We start from the raw sequence: 16,967 nt of genomic DNA, 5'->3' as shown, positions 1-16,967 counted from the left end.
CCTCGCCGAACCCCACTGCTGCGTGACGAACAAATTGAAGCCGTTGTCAGATGGATGGCAGCTAACGCATCCACTTCAATGACTTCCGCATCCTCTCAGGGCCAGAGCACTGAAGAGCAACCATCTGTCTCTTCACCACCTGCCAAATTGCCCAGGCAGTCTGAGAGCCCTGGACAGGAGCCATCTCAATCTTTACTTCTGTTCTCAGAATCTGTTGGCTTGGAAAGAGGTGGCCAGCCAAGCAGCATTCTAGAGCGTGAAGAAGAGGGAGTATGCAGTGATGCGCAACTGCTTTGTCCCTCTGAATCTGAAGAGGCGGGTGAGCCAGTGCCTATTGTCAGCACACCTCAGTACTAGTGTTGAGCATTCCGATACCGCAAGTATCGGGTATCGGCCGATACTTGCTGTATCGGAATTCCGATACCGACTTCCGATATTTTTTCAATATCGGAATTCGGCATCGGAATCGGAAGTTCAAAGTTGATTGACAGCCTGATGTCATCATGATGCGCGGTGTGTGCGCATCATGATGCGCCGTCATTTCGGGCCTTCCGGGGGTCTCTGCCGGCCTGCCGGGGGGCTGTGTGGACTGCCCGGGGTCTGTACCGGCCTGCCGGGGGGCTGTACCGGCCTGCCGGTGGTCTGTGCACCCTGTGGGGGTCTGTACCGGCCTGCCGGGGGGCTGTGCCGGCCTGCCGGTGGTCTGTGCACCCTGTGGGGGTCTGTACCGGCCTGCCGGGGGGCTGTGCCGGCCTGCCGGTGGTCTGTGCACCCTGTGGGGGTCTGTACCGGCCTGCCGGGGGGCTGTGCCGGCCTGCCGGGGGGCTGTGCTGATGTCCGGGGGTCTGTGCAAGCATCGTCCGATGGGACTACAAGTCCCATCTGGCGATGCCTGCTACCATGACAGTGATTGACACATTAGCCAATGATGGGACAGTAGTAGTCCCATCATCCGGCTAATGTGTTAAATGTTAAAAAAAAAAAAATACTACATACATACTACATACATACTACATGCATGCTACATACATACTACATGCTACATACATACTACATATATACTACATGCATGCTACATACATACTACATGCTACATACATACTACATATATACTACATGCATGCTACATACATACTACATGCTACATACATACTACATGCTACATACATACTACATGCTACATATATACTACATATATACTACATACATACTACATACATGCTACATACTGCATGCTACATACATACTACATACATACTACATGCATGCTACATGCATGCTACATGCATGCTACATACATACTACATACATGCTACATACATACTACATGCTACATACATACTACATATATACTACATACATGCTACATGCTACATACTACATATATACTACATGCATGCTACATACATACTACATATATACTACATGCATGCTACATACATACTGCATGCTACATGCATACTACATACATACTACATACATACTACATGCTACATACATACCACATATATACTACATACATGCTACATGCTACATACATACTACATATATACTACATGCATGCTACATACATATTGCATGCTACATGCATGCTACATACATACTACATACATACTACATGCTACATACATACCTCATATATACTACATACATACAATACATTCATACAATACATACATAGACATACAGTACATATAACATAGAGTAACATACTTACCAATACTTGTCACATTGTTCCCCGAAGCCATTGTCTTTTCCGGAATAAATATTAACATAACAAACCACAAAAATACTCACCCACGATCCGAAGCAGTCCACGAGTGTGTCCCACGACGATCTTGGGTAGAGAACTGCAGCATCAGCTGATGCTGCCGTTCTCTACGGGCTGTAGGAATCCAATGACGGAAGGTAGGTATCCTTCCGCACTGTATTCCTCCGCCACTTAAAAAAAAAAAAAGTCCCTAGTCTCACTTTATGCCATTGCTGTGTGGGAATTTCCCACGCAGCAATGGCATAAAGTGAGACTAGGGACTTTTTTTTTTTTTAAGTGGTGGAGGAATACAGTGCGGAAGGATACCTACCTTCCGTCATTGGATTCCTGCAGCCCGTAGAGAACGGCAGCATCATCTGATGCTGCAGTTCTCTACCCAAGATCGTCGTGGGACACACTCGTGGACTGCTTCGGATCGTGGGTGAGTATTTTTGTGGTTTGTTATGTTAATATTTATTCCGGAAAAGACAATGGCTTCGGGGAACAATGTGACAAGTATTGGTAAGTATGTTACTCTATGTTATATGTACTGTATGTCTATGTATGTATTGTATGTAGTATATATGTGGTATGTATGTAGCATGTAGTATGTATGTAGTATGTATGTAGCATGCATGTAGCATGCAGTATGTATGTAGCATGCATGTAGTATATATGTAGTATGTATGTGGTATGTATGTAGCATGTAGTATGTATGTAGCATGCATGTAGTATGTATGTAGCATGCATGTAGTATATATGTAGTATGTATGTAGCATGTAGTATGTAGCATGCATGTAGTATATATGTAGTATGTATGTAGCATGTAGCATGCATGTAGTATATATGTAGTATGTATGTAGCATGTAGTATGTATGTAGCATGCATGTAGTATATATGTAGTATGTATGTAGCATGTAGTATGTATGTAGCATGCATGTAGTATATATGTAGTATGTATGTAGCATGTAGCATGCATGTAGTATATATGTAGTATGTATGTAGCATGTAGTATGTATGTAGCATGCATGTAGTATGTATGTAGTATATATGTAGTATGTATGTTGCATGTAGTATTTATGTAGTATGAATGTAGCATGTATGTAGTATGTAGTATGAATGTAGCATGTATGTAGTATGCATGTTGTATGTATGTAGCATGTATGTAGCATGTAATTTTTTTTTTTTTTTTTTTTTTTTACATTCAACACATTAGCCGGATGATGGGACTACTACTGTCCCATCATTGGCTAATGTGTCAATCACTGTCATGGTAGCAGGCATCGCCCGATGGGACTTGTAGTCCCATCGGACGATGCCTGCACAGACCCCCGAAGCCTGCACAGACCACCGGCAGGCCGGCACAGCCCCCCGGCAGGCCGGCACAGCCCCCCGGAGCCTGCACAGACCACCGGCAGGCCGGCACAGCCCCCCGGCAGGCCGGCACAGCCCCCCGGAGCCTGCACAGCCCCCCGGCAGGCCAGCACAGCCCCCCGGCAGGCCGGCACAGCCCACCGGAGCCTGCACAGACCACCGGCAGGCCGGCACAGCCCCCCGGCATGCCGGCACAGACCACCGGAGCCTGCACAGACCCCCTGGCAGGCCGGCACAGCCCCCCGAAAGGCCCGTACAGACCCCAGAGAGGCTGTACAAGGCAAAAACAGGGTTTTTCTTATTCCGATACCGTAAGTCCCATAGACTTGAATGGGACTTCCGGTATCGGAATCGGCGAGACCGATACTTTTTTTAAAGATCGGCCGATCCATTCCGATCCGATACTTTGAAGTATCGGACGGTATCGCTCAACTCTACTCAGTACTCATCTGATGATGATGAGACTCAGTTGCCAATTTCTGGTGCGTACGGTGCTGGCGAGACAACCCTGGACCAGCCGGTGCTTGAAGAGGGGAGTGGAGATGATGAGGTCCTTGACCCATCATGGCGTCAGCCACAGGAAGGAGGTGGGAGCAGCTCTGAGGAAGAGATTCCCCGAACGGCCAAAAGAGGAGGGAGAGGGCGGGGGCAGACTTGGTTGCCTGTAGCCTCCACTTTGGCACCCGTGAGGAGCAATCCTCTTCCAAAACAGAAAACGGGCGCTCCCAGGACTTGCAGTGCGTGGTCTTTTTTTGACACAGTTGCAGATGACATTTGCTTTGTCAAATGCAAGCTGTGTCATCAGAAAGTTAAACGAGGGAAAAATGTGAGCAACCTCAATACCACAAATATGTGGAAACATGTGCGTACCAAGCACGAGGTGGAGTTACACAGACACACTGAAGATGTAGGCCAACCTTCAGCAGCACCTACCACCTCTTCAGCTCGTGTTGGGGCCTCTTCCTCCAGCTCACACACAGCTGGTTTGGCTTCCTCACTGGAACGCCATGGAAGAACCACTGCCACTGTTGTCCAGAGACCCAGTGAAATTCCACCCACTGAACCACGTTCTCAGTCATCAGCACACTCCCAGGCCACTCACCAGCAATCGGTAGCACAGGCATGGGAGAAAAAGCGGCCATACTCGGCAAACCATCCCCGAGCACTGGCACTGAATGCCGGCATTGCCAAACTACTGGCCCTTGAGATGCTGTCATTCAGGCTGGTGGAGACTGACACCTTTCGGAACTTGATGTCATTGGCAGTTCCACAATACAATGTGCCCAGCCGCTTTTATTTCAGCAGGCAAGCCGTTCCTGCCCTGCAAAAGCATGTGGAGGGAAAAATTAAAAATGCGCTACTAAACGCCGTCAGTAGCAAGGTCCACCTGACCACTGATGCGTGGACCAGTAGCCATGGACTGGGACGATACCTTTCCCTCACTGCCCATTGGGTCAATGTTGTGGAGCCGGGTACAGATCTGGAGAGTGGCTCTGTACGTATTCTGCCAACTCCAAGGATTGCAGGAATGCAGTCTGTACATATTGAGTCCTCCTCCTACTCTAGTTCCTCGGAATCAGCACTGCATGAGCCTGTTAGTAGAGTTGAGCGAAACGGGTCAAAAAATTTCAAAAGTCGCCGACTTTTGGCAAAGTCGGGTTTCATGAAACGAAACCCGACCCTAGGATGAGGTCGGACACGAGGTGGGCGACTTACGCGCCAAAGTCGCATTTCAAAAGTTTGTTTTGCGCTCTTTTTCAGCCAATCAGGATCCACGGACACTGTGGGCAACATGATGACATAGACAGGGGTCACCACCATCTTTCAGAAGGGCATGCAAGTGATTGACTTGCTTTGGTGGGCGTCACAGGGGTTATAAAAGGGCGTGCACGCCGACCGACATCTTACTTCTGCCGATCTTAGCATAGGGAGAGGTTGCTGATTCTGTAGGGAGAGCGTTAGGCAGGGAAGAAGAAAAAAAAACTGCTTCTGCTGCTAGCGATTTTGCCTATACAACACACCAGTCACTGTGTGTGCAGTGTAAGGGGAGGCTATATTGTGGTGGATCAGCGGTGTTGGTTGTTAGGCTGCCTTCTAAGGCTTCCTGACAGCTGCATTGCTGTTTACCCACTGCTCTGCAAACTGCTTTTTTAAAAGCAATCCCAATTTTTTTTTTTGTCCTGCTGAGGTACTGAGCGTGCATTTTTTCACACCATACAGCATCAGTGGGCCTCACACAATCCAAAAGTGTCCAGTGTCCACTAGTGTCTGCAGAAATTCAAAATCTCCCTTATCCTGTAGTCACTTTTTTCACACCTGTGCCATCGAGCCTGTGACATAGCGCTCTGATATTCAGTGGGCCTCACACAATCCAAAAGTGTCCAGTGTCCACAAGTGTCTGCAGAAATTCAAAATCTCCATTATCCTGTAGTCACTTTTTTCACACCTGTGCCATCGAGCCTGTGACATAGCGCTCTGATATTCAGTGGGCCTCACACAATCCAAAAGTGTCCAGTGTCCACAAGTGTCTGCAGAAATTCAAAATCTCCCTTATCCTGTAGTCACTTTTTTCACACCTGTGCCATCGAGCCTGTGACATAGCGCTCTGATATTCAGTGGGCCTCACACAATCCAAAAGTGTCCAGTGTCCACTAGTGTCTGCAGAAATTCAAAATCTCCCCTGTCCTATAGACACCTTTTACCTTGTTTTACATTACTATATAGTTTGTTGGATTTTGTCTACATTTCTACAAAAAATGAGGAAGGCTGGTGGAAGAGGCCGTGGAATTGGGCGGGGGTTGGCAGCTGGTAATGATGGTGCTGGTGGTGGATCTGATGGTAGTGGCAAGAGCAAAATAGGACCGAATGCAGGAGGTGTTGAGCCTGCGTCATCGTCTGGCTCCATAAGGCTTCGAAGGCTTAGTTTTCTAGGAGTTTGCAAACTGCTTTTAAAGCCAGAGCATCAGGAAAAAGTTTTGTCTTACATTGCCTCCAGCTCTATCGCCTCCTCTTCTGAAGTTGTAAAAAGTAAAAGCACTGAGTCGTCATTGGAGGCTCATGTTCATGAACCACACCTTTCCTTGTGTCCTTCACCCCAACCAAGATTGAAGGATGACGCAGGCCATACTACTGATTACTCCATGGAGCTGTTTTCACATACCATGCCTGGATTATCAAGTGAAATGGTGAATTACCCAGGCCAAGATGAATCTGACATGGAGTGCACTGATGCACAGCCGCTGATAGATGATTCTGCTGGTACATTCACTCAGAGCACTACATTGTCCTCGCAGTGTACAGAGCCAGATTCTGACCCTGATGAGACTCAGGTGCCCCTTCCCGCACACTATACCACCATACACGGTGACACAGAGGAAGGTGCACATGACATTGAAGAGGAGGTGATGGATGACCCAGTTGTTGACCCAGATTGGCATCCATTGGGGGAAGAGGGTGCTGCTTCCAATAGCTCAGATGAGGAGGAGCATCCACAGCAGACATCGACATCGCAACAGCTGTTATCTGGCAGGCCCGGAGCACTCCAAAGACAGGTTCCAAAAATCAAGAGTTGCTGGACAGCTTGTCCAGACGGTCAAAAGATCACAGCGTGCTAGCCCGTAAAATGTCTGCCAATGTAGGAAGAGTGCAGTGTGGCACTTTTTTGAACAAAATCCTAATGATCAGGCCAAGGTTATCTGTAAGAAGTGCGCAAAGACCTTTAGCCGAGGGAAAAATCTGAAAAATTTGAATACCAGTTGCATGCTTAGACATTTAACCAGCATGCACTTGCAAGCGTGGACACAACACCAAACCTCAAGTGCCACATGTGCAACTGATCACAAAGAAGGTAGTCAACAACGCTACATTGTTTCCCCCACTGTAAGCCCACCGGTTAGCACAGCAGCAAATGTTGAGGTGTCGTTGCAAGGCCACAGCAGTCAGGGAATCCCACTGTTATATCAACGAAATACTGAATCTAGGCCATCAGAAAGAACACCAACTCCATCACCATCATCAACCCTCTCTCAGTCCGCCCTGTCCACCGCTACTTCCACCATATGCAGCTCTCAAGTCCAGCTCACCCTCCCAGACACTATGAGTAGGTCAAGAAAGTACTGTCTCTCATCCGCGTACACTGGGTTTGAACGCCCACATTGCCAAACTAATCTCGTTTGAGATGATGCCCTATCGGTTGGTGGAAAGCGCAGCTTTCCGCGAACTCATGGCCTATGCAGTACCACGCTATGACCTACCCAGTCGCCACTTCTTCTCTCGCAAAGCCATCCCAGCCCTCCACCATCATGTAAAAGACCGCATTGTCCATGCACTCAAGCAGTCAGTGAGTGGAAAGGTGCACCTCACAACTGATGCATGGTCCAGTCGGCATGGTCAGGGCCGTTACGTGTCCATCACTGCGCACTGGGTTAATGTGGTGGATGCAGGGTCCACAGGGGACAGCGGTGGTGGGACAGTGCTGCCTAGCCCACGGTATAGGAAACAGTTGACTGTAGGCATTCGACCCTCCTCCTCCTCCTCCTCCTCCAGAAGCGAAAGCTCGTCCACAGAGCACAGTCGTACGAGCACTCCATCTGCAGCTGCCACTGTTGCACATGAGGTGTCCCCCTATCGAGCAGCTAGTGGAAAGCGTCAGCAGGCTGTGTTGCAGATGATGTGTTTGGGCGACAGACACACCGCCGAGGTGCTGGCCGAGTACTTGAAGCGACAAACTGAGTCATGGCTGGGCAGTGTACATCTTGAGGCAGGCAAGGTAGTTAGTGATAACGGCCGTAATTTTGTGGCAGCCATAGCCCTTTCAAAACTCAGCCACATACCTTGCTTGGCTCACACCTTGAACCTGGTGGTGCAGTGCTTCCTCAAAAATTATCCGGAGTTAACAGCCCTGCTCCAGAAGGTGCGAAGACTGTGCGCGCACATCCGCCGGTCGCCTGTACACTCCGTTCGTATGCAGAAGCTGCAGCGATTGCTCCACCTTCCCAACCACCGCCTCATTATCGACATTGCAACAAGGTGGAACTCCACCCTGCACATGGTGGAGCGGCTGTGCGAGCAGAGGCAGGCCATAATGCATTTGTGGGAGGATACACAGCCAGGCACTCTGAGAGCAGACATGGAGTTGACAGGTGTGCAGTGGTCGAAGCTGAAAGACCTCTGTAAAGTCCTTCAGTGTTTTGAGGAATGCACACGGCTGGTAAGCGCAGACGACGCCATCCTAAGCATGAGCATCCCACTTATGCGTCTGCTCATGCAAACTTTGACGCACCTTAAGGAGCAGGCGTCTGCAGCCAATGTTGATGAGGAGGAAGAGGAGGAGGGAATCCTTGATGACATTCAGCCATTGTCTGCTCAGGGACCTCTCCTGGACGAGGTGGAGGAAGAAGAGGAGGAGGAGGATGATGATGGGGATGATTACTTAGGGGAGGAGGATGCATCTCATGGGGCAAGTGAAAATGTTGGCATGGCAAGGTCTGGTACAGGGTTTTTGCGTGACTGGAGGGATGTGGATTTGCCAGAAAGTGCTCCTCCAACCAGCACTCGCAGTGCATCATTGACACCGGGAACATTGGCCCACATGTCAGATTATGCCTTGCAGATCCTAAAAAGGGACCCCCGCATTGCCAAAATGATGAACGATGACGACTACTGGTTGGCCAGCATCCTGGATCCACTCTATAAAGGCAAATTACAAAACATCATGCCACAGGAGAACCTTGACCTAATATTGGCTAATAAACAAGCAACTCTGGTAAATCGGTTGCTTGAGGCATTCTCAGCACACAGCAGCGGTGATGGTTCTCACACGAGCCGTACGGGCCGGGGGCAGCTTGGCAGAGGTGTTCATGGTGCACACAGCAGAAGTGGCGTTGGAGACAGGGGTTTCATGACAATGTTGTGGACTGATTTTTCAAGTACCGCTCACACAACTGGGAATACTGCATCGATGGAAAGTGACAGGAGACAGCAGTTGTCAACTATGGTTACAAACTACTTGTTCTCCCACACAGGTCATTCCCCTTTGACTATTGGGCCGCTAAACTGGACACCTGGCCTGAATTGGCACAATATGCCTTACAGGAGCTCGCTTGCCCAGCTGCAAGTGTGCTGTCGGAAAGAGTCTTCAGTGCAGCTGGATCAATCCTGACAGAAAAAAGGACCCGTCTGTCAACACAAAATGTGGATGATCTAACCTTCATTAAAATGAACCACGCATGGGTTTCCAAGGATTTTGTCCCACCTTCCCCTGATGACACATAGGGTGACAGAAAAATGGCTTGCTTTGGTCCACCTCTTCCTGGGACTTGACCTATTTTGCCTTTTGCATCAGCTGAATGTCCAACATCAACATATGCCACTTTCTAAAACTCCCTAACTGTGCTGCCTCCCCCCCCATGGCCGGGGTCACCACCTAGCGCACGACACCGTGCGAGTGCCGTTCCCTGGACAGGTGGGTAGGCCGACTCTTGGGCGCGGGCACTGGCACAGGGTCCCTCATAGTGCAATCAAGTGTCTCTGACGGTGGTGGTGCACACCCGCCGTCAGACACACCGCCGTACTATGAGGGGCCCAGTGCCAGTACCGACTCCCACGAGTGGGCCCCCCTTGCTTGGGCAGGGCCCCAGCATTTGCAATCTTTACCTCTCCCTGCTCCTCCGCTGTGTAGTCTGGGCCGTCAAATCCATACTGTGCCTGACACCGTCTGAGCCTGCCTCCTGATGTATAGACATATATTTTGAATGTGTACGCTATCCATACATGTTATCCGGGGATACGGTACCCTTTCTCACCTTTGTGCAATCCATACTGGGCCTAACACCGTCTGAGCCTGCCTCCTGATGTATAGACATATATTTTGAATGTGTACGCTATCCATACATGTTATCCGGGGATACGGTACCCTTTCTCACCTTTGTGCAATCACGTGTAATCCATACTGGGCGTGAGAACGGCTGGCGAGCTGTTAAGCAAGCTACAGCACCTGTGGTTTGCACACGTAAGTTTTTCATTTTTTCAGTAATGACGGTTAGGCCTAATTCCGGAACTGCGGTTGACCTGCACTTACTGGGAAATCATTGTTCGCGGGTAATAATTGTAATCAGTGATCCCCATCACTAACGTTGTTCAGCGGGTTATCTGCACCTGTAAGCGACAAACGCTGGCCTTTTCAGTGTAGCGCACATGCAGCCACGGACATGTAAGGGCATGACACACCAGTTATTGGCCAATCTCATGTGCCAGAGCCTCACGTGTCCCTCTAGTAAGCCGGACTCGGACCGCGGGGCATGACGGAGTCTCGTTCGTTAACGGAATTAAGCTTGCAATGTGTGCATCTGTTCTGTAGCTGGCATGGTTGAGGTTTCCCAGGTGGAGTCGAATTTAACCGTAGGCTCCACTCCTGGTGGTGCCCTTCTGGACATTCCTTTAAGGTTCAGCTTTGCAACCATACTGCCCACGTAAAACAAACACTTTGCCTTCATGAACACTGTTTGGAGGGTCATGACTCGTGGGAATAACGCCGCCCAATCAGTTAACCTGCTAGAGAGATCCTTCGTTGCTCCCAAGCATGACATCACACTCCCTGGGAGGAAGGTAATGCCACTGTGGTGACCGTACTCCTGGGGGCGACACAAGTGCACTGATGCCCAGCCACTGCTCGATGAATCTGCTGGTACATTGACCCAGACCACTACATTCCCCTCGCACGCTACACGGCCTGAATCTGACCCTGATGAAACTCAGGTTACCCTTCCCATATACAGTTCCATATTACACGGTGACAAAGAGGAAGCTGTAGATGAAAGTGCAGGTTCGGCCCACCCGCCATCAGACACACCACCGTACTATCAGGGGCCCTGTGCCAGTGCCGTTGCCAACGAGTGGGCCCCCCCTGCTTGCTCAGGATCACAGCACTTGCAAGGTTGAAATACTGTGCAGTGAGATGGAAGATGGGGACGACGAGGAGTCCAGACTAGTACAGGGATTCCCTAGCGAGGAGACTTATTTGATTGTTTTCAATGTTGGGACAGCAATTTTTGGGGAGCACTATACTCTGGAGAATGATAGATGGGGCCCACCATACACTGGAACATTCCAAAGGTGGACATCAGACACTGGAGCAGCATTTACAGGGCCCATTATACACTAGAGCATTAGAAATGGGGCCCATTATGTTTGGAGCATTATTTGGGCTTATAATACAGTGGAGCTTCATCCATGGGGACCAACATATACTGTAGCATTATGTGGAGCTCATCATATACTGTTTCAAACATTATATGGGACCAATGATTCTGTATGGAGAAATAGATGGGCCTCGTCATGAGATGTAAAAAGTGAAGTATTTTTCATTGTAATATACCGCTATTTCTCTGCCGTATCGGAGCATGATGAGTTGTGGTATGTGTTAAAGGGGTGCTCTTTCGCCCAGGGCACATGAAAACCTGGAGCCAGCCCTACCCCCCCACAACTTTAGCCAAATAACCCCCATTTTTCAGTGCGTAACTTGTATTATGAAGTTAATTAAGGTTGACAAGCAAGCTTAAGTAAGAAGAATTGATGCTTTTGGCATTCAAATGGGCACTGTAGGTGTGTTTCCTGTCCTCCTCTCACTGCCGACTTTTATTCCCCATTGACTTACATTGGGTTTCGTGTTTCGGGACGACCCCGACTTTTCCCTATAATCGTCCGATCTTGCTCGACCCGACTTTTGGAAAAGTCGGGTTTCACGAAACGAAACTCGACCCTAAAAAACCAAAAGTCGCTCAACTCTACCTGTTAGGCCAGATATGAGCACAGGTGTGGCCAAACGTCAACAGGCCGTCCTTAAATTAATTTCTTTGGGGAATCGGAGCCACACAGCACAGGAGCTCTGGAATGCCATCAAGCAGGAGAGCGATGTGTGGTTTGTGCCAGCGAATCTCCAGCTAGGTTTGGCAGTGAGTGACAATGGCCGAAATCTAGTGGCAGCTCTGGGCCTAGGCAACCTCACTCACATACCATGTCTGGCACACATGCTCAATTTGGTCGTGCAGAGCTTTCTGAGGGACTATCCGGATCTTGATGCACTGCTGCACAAGGTTCGCCTAGAGTGTGCTCATTTGCGGCGTTCCAGCATGGCAAGATCGCGCATTGCATCTCTGCAACGCCGATTTCGCCTGCCAGAACATCGCATCATATGTGACCTCCCCACCAGGTGGAATTCAACGTTACATATGTTGGAGCGGTTGTGTGAGCAGCAGGCAGCAGTAATGGAGTACCAGCTGCATCAGGCGCAAACAAGTTGCACTGTGCGCCGGACACACTTCACCACCACTGAGTGGGCCACTATGAGGGACATCTGCCAAGTTTTGCGTGCCTTCGATGACTCGACGCGGATGGCCAGTGCAGATGATGCACTAGTCAGCATGACTGTCCCTCTTATCTGTCTGCTTCAAAAAACCTTACAAGCAGTAAGTGAGGAGGTTTTTGAAGAGGTCGAGGATGAGGAGTCAGAAATGCCATCTGCTTCTGGCAAGTCTGCGCAACGTGCTTCCACACAAAGGCCCAGGCAGGGGACACTTAGTGAGGAGGATGACGAGGAGTCAATGGAGGAGGAGGAACACATCTCTCCAGAGGAGGGAGGTACACAAGGCTCTAGTAGTCAGTGTGTACAGCGAGGGTGGGGTGATGCTGAGCAGGCTGAGATGCTGCCTCAAGCTGGAGACAGCGTTTCCGGTCCAGTTGGCAGTCTGCAGCACATGGTTGATTTCATGCTGCAGTGCTTGTTAAATGACCACCGCATCGCCAACATTCTCCACATGGCTGATTATTGGGTGTACACCCTCCTAGATCCTCGCTACAGGGACAACTTACAAAGCCTCATACCACAGTTGAACCGGGAGCATAAAATGCGGAAGTACCAAGAAACACTTGTGCAGGCCATCATGTTCTCCATTCCCCCCGCAAGTGTTGCTGGTAGTGCTTTTCAAAGCAGCCATGTGGGTAGAGGCAGTGGAGGAAGCTCTGCACAAAGAGGTAGCAGAGGCAGTGCCGCAGGACAAGGCAAGGCCAGTATGGCCCAAATGTGGAAAAGTTTTGTGGGACCGCCACAAACGGCTACACCATCACAGACGGCTCCAGTCAGCAGGAGGCAACGTTTCCATCAGATGGTGACAGACTACTTGTCTTGCCCTGTTAGTGTACTCCCAGACGGCTCTTCCCCATTCAAGTTTTGGGTCTCTAAGCTGGATACATGGTCAGAGCTTAGCCAGTATGCATTGGAGGTGCTGGCTTGCCCTGCTGCCAGTGTATTATCGGAACGCGTCTTTAGTGCTGTAGGTGGTGTGGTAACAGACCGTCGCACGCGACTATCCGCCGATAATGTTGACCGGCTTACTTTTGTGAAAATGAACAAGGCCTGGATCTCACCTGAATTTGCCAGTCCTCTTCCAGAATAAATAATTGCCTGGCAACAGGATCCAGGTCTCCTGTTGTGTTCATGTTTCTATGACCTGAACTTTATTTCCTGGGCTACAGCAATGCCTGTTGTTGCTCAGAAGTGCTGTCCACACAGACAAAACACTTGTTCATGTGTAAGTGGGGTTTGGTAACATCTGCTGATCCCCTGCTGTGTGTATGGCAAAGTGTCCTGCTCCCTCCAAACTCAAAGTACCTCAGATTTACACCTGGCTCCAAGTAGGCCTCGGTCTACTACCTGATTTTCCCTGGGCTCTGACACCGCCAGTTGGTGCTCAGAAGTGCTGTACGCACAGACAAAACACTCGCTCATGTGTAAGTGGGGTTCGGTAACGTCAGCTGATCCCCTGCTGTGTGTACGGCAAACTCTCCTGCTGCCTACAACTTCTGACTACCTCTGATTTAATATGTTCTCTGATTTGCCCTCTGTCTCCACTCTGTTTTGAGTATTTCCTCCGGCCTACAACACTGCCTGTTTCTGCTCTCAAGTGCCGTCTGCACAATCAACACTTGTTCCTGTGTTACCTGGGTCCTGTAACATCTGCTCATCTCCAGAGGTGAGCACGGCAATGTCTCCTGCTTTGTCTACATTCCCACTACTTGTAGTGGAAATGTGGACAGAGCAGGAGACATTGCCTGACTCACCTCTAGGGAGAAGCTGCTGTTACAGAACTCCAGTAACACAGGAACAAGTGTTGGTTGTGCAGGCGGCATTTCAGAGCAGCAACTGGCGTGGTTGGAAGCCAGAGGAAATACTCGAAACAGAGTGAAGCCAGAGGCCTAATTGGAGTACGTTGACAGTTAGTAGTAGTGTAGAAACAATCTAAAACTGCCGCCTAGTAGGCCTCAGCCTACTACCTGATTTTCCCTGGGCTCCGACATCGCCAGTTTGTGCTCAGAAGTGCTGTCCACACAGAAAAAACACTTGTTCATGTGTAAGTGGGGTTCGGTAACGTCTGCTGATCCCCTGCTGTGTGTACGGCAAACTCTCCTGCTGCCTCCAAATTCAAACAACGTCTTATCTTAAACTGCCTCCAAGTAGGCCTCAGCCTACAAAATGACTAGCCCTGGGCTCCAACATCGTCAGTTGTTGCTCGGAAGTGCTGTCCACACAGAAAAAAACACTCGTTCATGTGAAAGTGGGGGTCAGTAACGTCAGCTGATCCCCTGCTGTGTGGAGGGCAAACTGCTGCTGCCTCCAAATTGTAACTACTTCTGATTTAAACATTCTCTGATTTGGCCTCTGTCTCCACTCTGTCTGTAGTATTTCCCCTGACCTCCATCACCGCCAGTTCCTGCTCACATTTGCCGTCCACGCATTCCACACTTGTTCCTGGTGTTCTGTTACGTGAGCTGATTCCCCAATGTGTGTCCGGCACTGTCTCCTGCGCTGTCCACCTTCCCACTACAAGTGGTGGGAATGTGGACAGAGCAGGAGACATTGGCAGACACACATCAGGGAATCTGCTGACATTACAGAACCCCAGTAACACAGGAACACGTGTGGATTGGGCAGACGACTACTGTACCCATAAACTGGCGGTGTTGGTGGTCAGGTGAAATCCTGGAAACAGAGTGGAGACAGATGCATAATTGGAGCACGTTGACAGTCTGTTGTAGCCTACAAACAATCTAAAACTGCCACCAACTGCCATCATGGCCTACACCATGATTGTCCCTGGGCTCCAACTCCGCTAGTTGGTGCTCGGAAGTGCTGTCCACACAGAAGAAAACACTTGTTCATGTGAAAGTGGGGTTCGGTAACGTCAGCTGATCCCCTGCTGTGTGGAGAGCAAAGTGCCCTGCTCCCTCCAAAGTCAAAATACCTCCGATTTACACCTGGCTCCTAGTAGGCCTCAGCCTACACCATGATTGTCCCTGGGCTCCAACATCGTCAGATGTTGCTCGTAAGTGCTGTCCACACAGAAAAAAACACTCGTTCATATGAAAGTGGGGGTCGGTAACGTCAGCTGATCCCCTGCTGTGTGGAGGGCAAACTGCTGCTGCCTACAAATTGTAACTCGGGCTACACCATGATTGTACCTGGGCTCCAACTCCGCCAGTTGGTGCTTGGAAGTGCTGTCCACACAGAAAAAAACACTTGTTCATGTGAAAGTGGGGTTCGGTGACGTCAGCTGATCCCCTGCTGTGTGGAGGGCAAAGTGTCCTGCTCCCTCCAAAGTCAAAATACCTCCGATTTACACCTGGCTCCTAGTAGGCCTCAGCCTACACCATGATTGTTCCTGGGCTCCAACATCGTCAGTAGAGTTGAGCGATACCAGCCGATACTTGAAAATATCGGATCGGAATGGATCGGCCGATCTTAAAAAAAAGTATCGGTATCGCCGATTCCGATACCGGGAACCAATGCAAGTCAATCGGGCCAAAATATCGGAATTAAAAAAAACCCTTTCTTTCCTTGTAGGTTAATTCTACATGAAGAAAAACAACTAAGAATAATGTAGACTGTATTGTGGGAGGTGGAGGAGACATTAAAGCCATAGAGGTTTAGCCCAATCAAATGGAATAGCAGGAATTAAACTTTTTTTTTAAAGACGTTAGGAGTTACAAAGATATTGACTATGTTAGCCTCATTTATATTTTGCCAGACATATATGTCTTCTTCTTCTTTCTTCTTTCTTCTTCTTTCTTATTCTTCTTCCTTTTTTTACCTTCTTCTTCTTCTTCTTATTCCTTTTTTTACATTCTTCTTCTTCTTCTTCTTCCTTTTTTTACATTCTTCTACTTCCTTTTTTTACATTCTTCTTCTTATTCCTTTTTTTACATTCTTCTTCTTCCTTTTTTTAAATTCTTCTAATTCCTTTTTTTACATTCTTCTTCCTTTTCTTACATTCTTCATATTCTTCTTATTCAACAATTATTATTCTATATATTCAACTTCTTCATCTTCTTCCTATTCTTCTTCATCATATTCTTATTTGTGTCAGGCATTCCTGTAGTTGTTATCTAGAAAAGTTAAAAGTTTACACCTTCCGTTCTGCCTGTCACAAAAGATTTACAACAGGATTTGTCCGTGTTCAGTTTGGCCTGCAGCAGCAGGCCTTTTCCAGGGGCACCACGAGGAGGAACGGACTCACCCCCATACACTGCTTAGTCTTCTTCTGCTTATAAATAAGATAATATCATTTGCTCAGAGTATTAGTCTTATGCTTAATGTTCTTCTGCTTTGTTTTTTTATGCTTCTTTGTCTTCTCTCTCTTGTTGTTCTGCATCTTGGTGGTTGTCTTCCTGTTCTTTGTCCTCTTGAACCAGCTGACGGTACTGGCACCCGGAGGGGCAGCAGAAGGAACAAGAGCCAATGGCACTACCGAGGACCAGCTGACGGTGCTGGAACCCGGTTACTAAGCAGGAG

Source organism: Dendrobates tinctorius, unplaced genomic scaffold (genome assembly GCF_039654945.1).
Source record: "Dendrobates tinctorius isolate UK_male_01 unplaced genomic scaffold, ASM3965494v1 ptg000007l, whole genome shotgun sequence".
NCBI lineage: Eukaryota > Metazoa > Chordata > Amphibia > Anura > Dendrobatidae > Dendrobates > Dendrobates tinctorius.
This window is presented reverse-complemented; position numbering follows the sequence as displayed.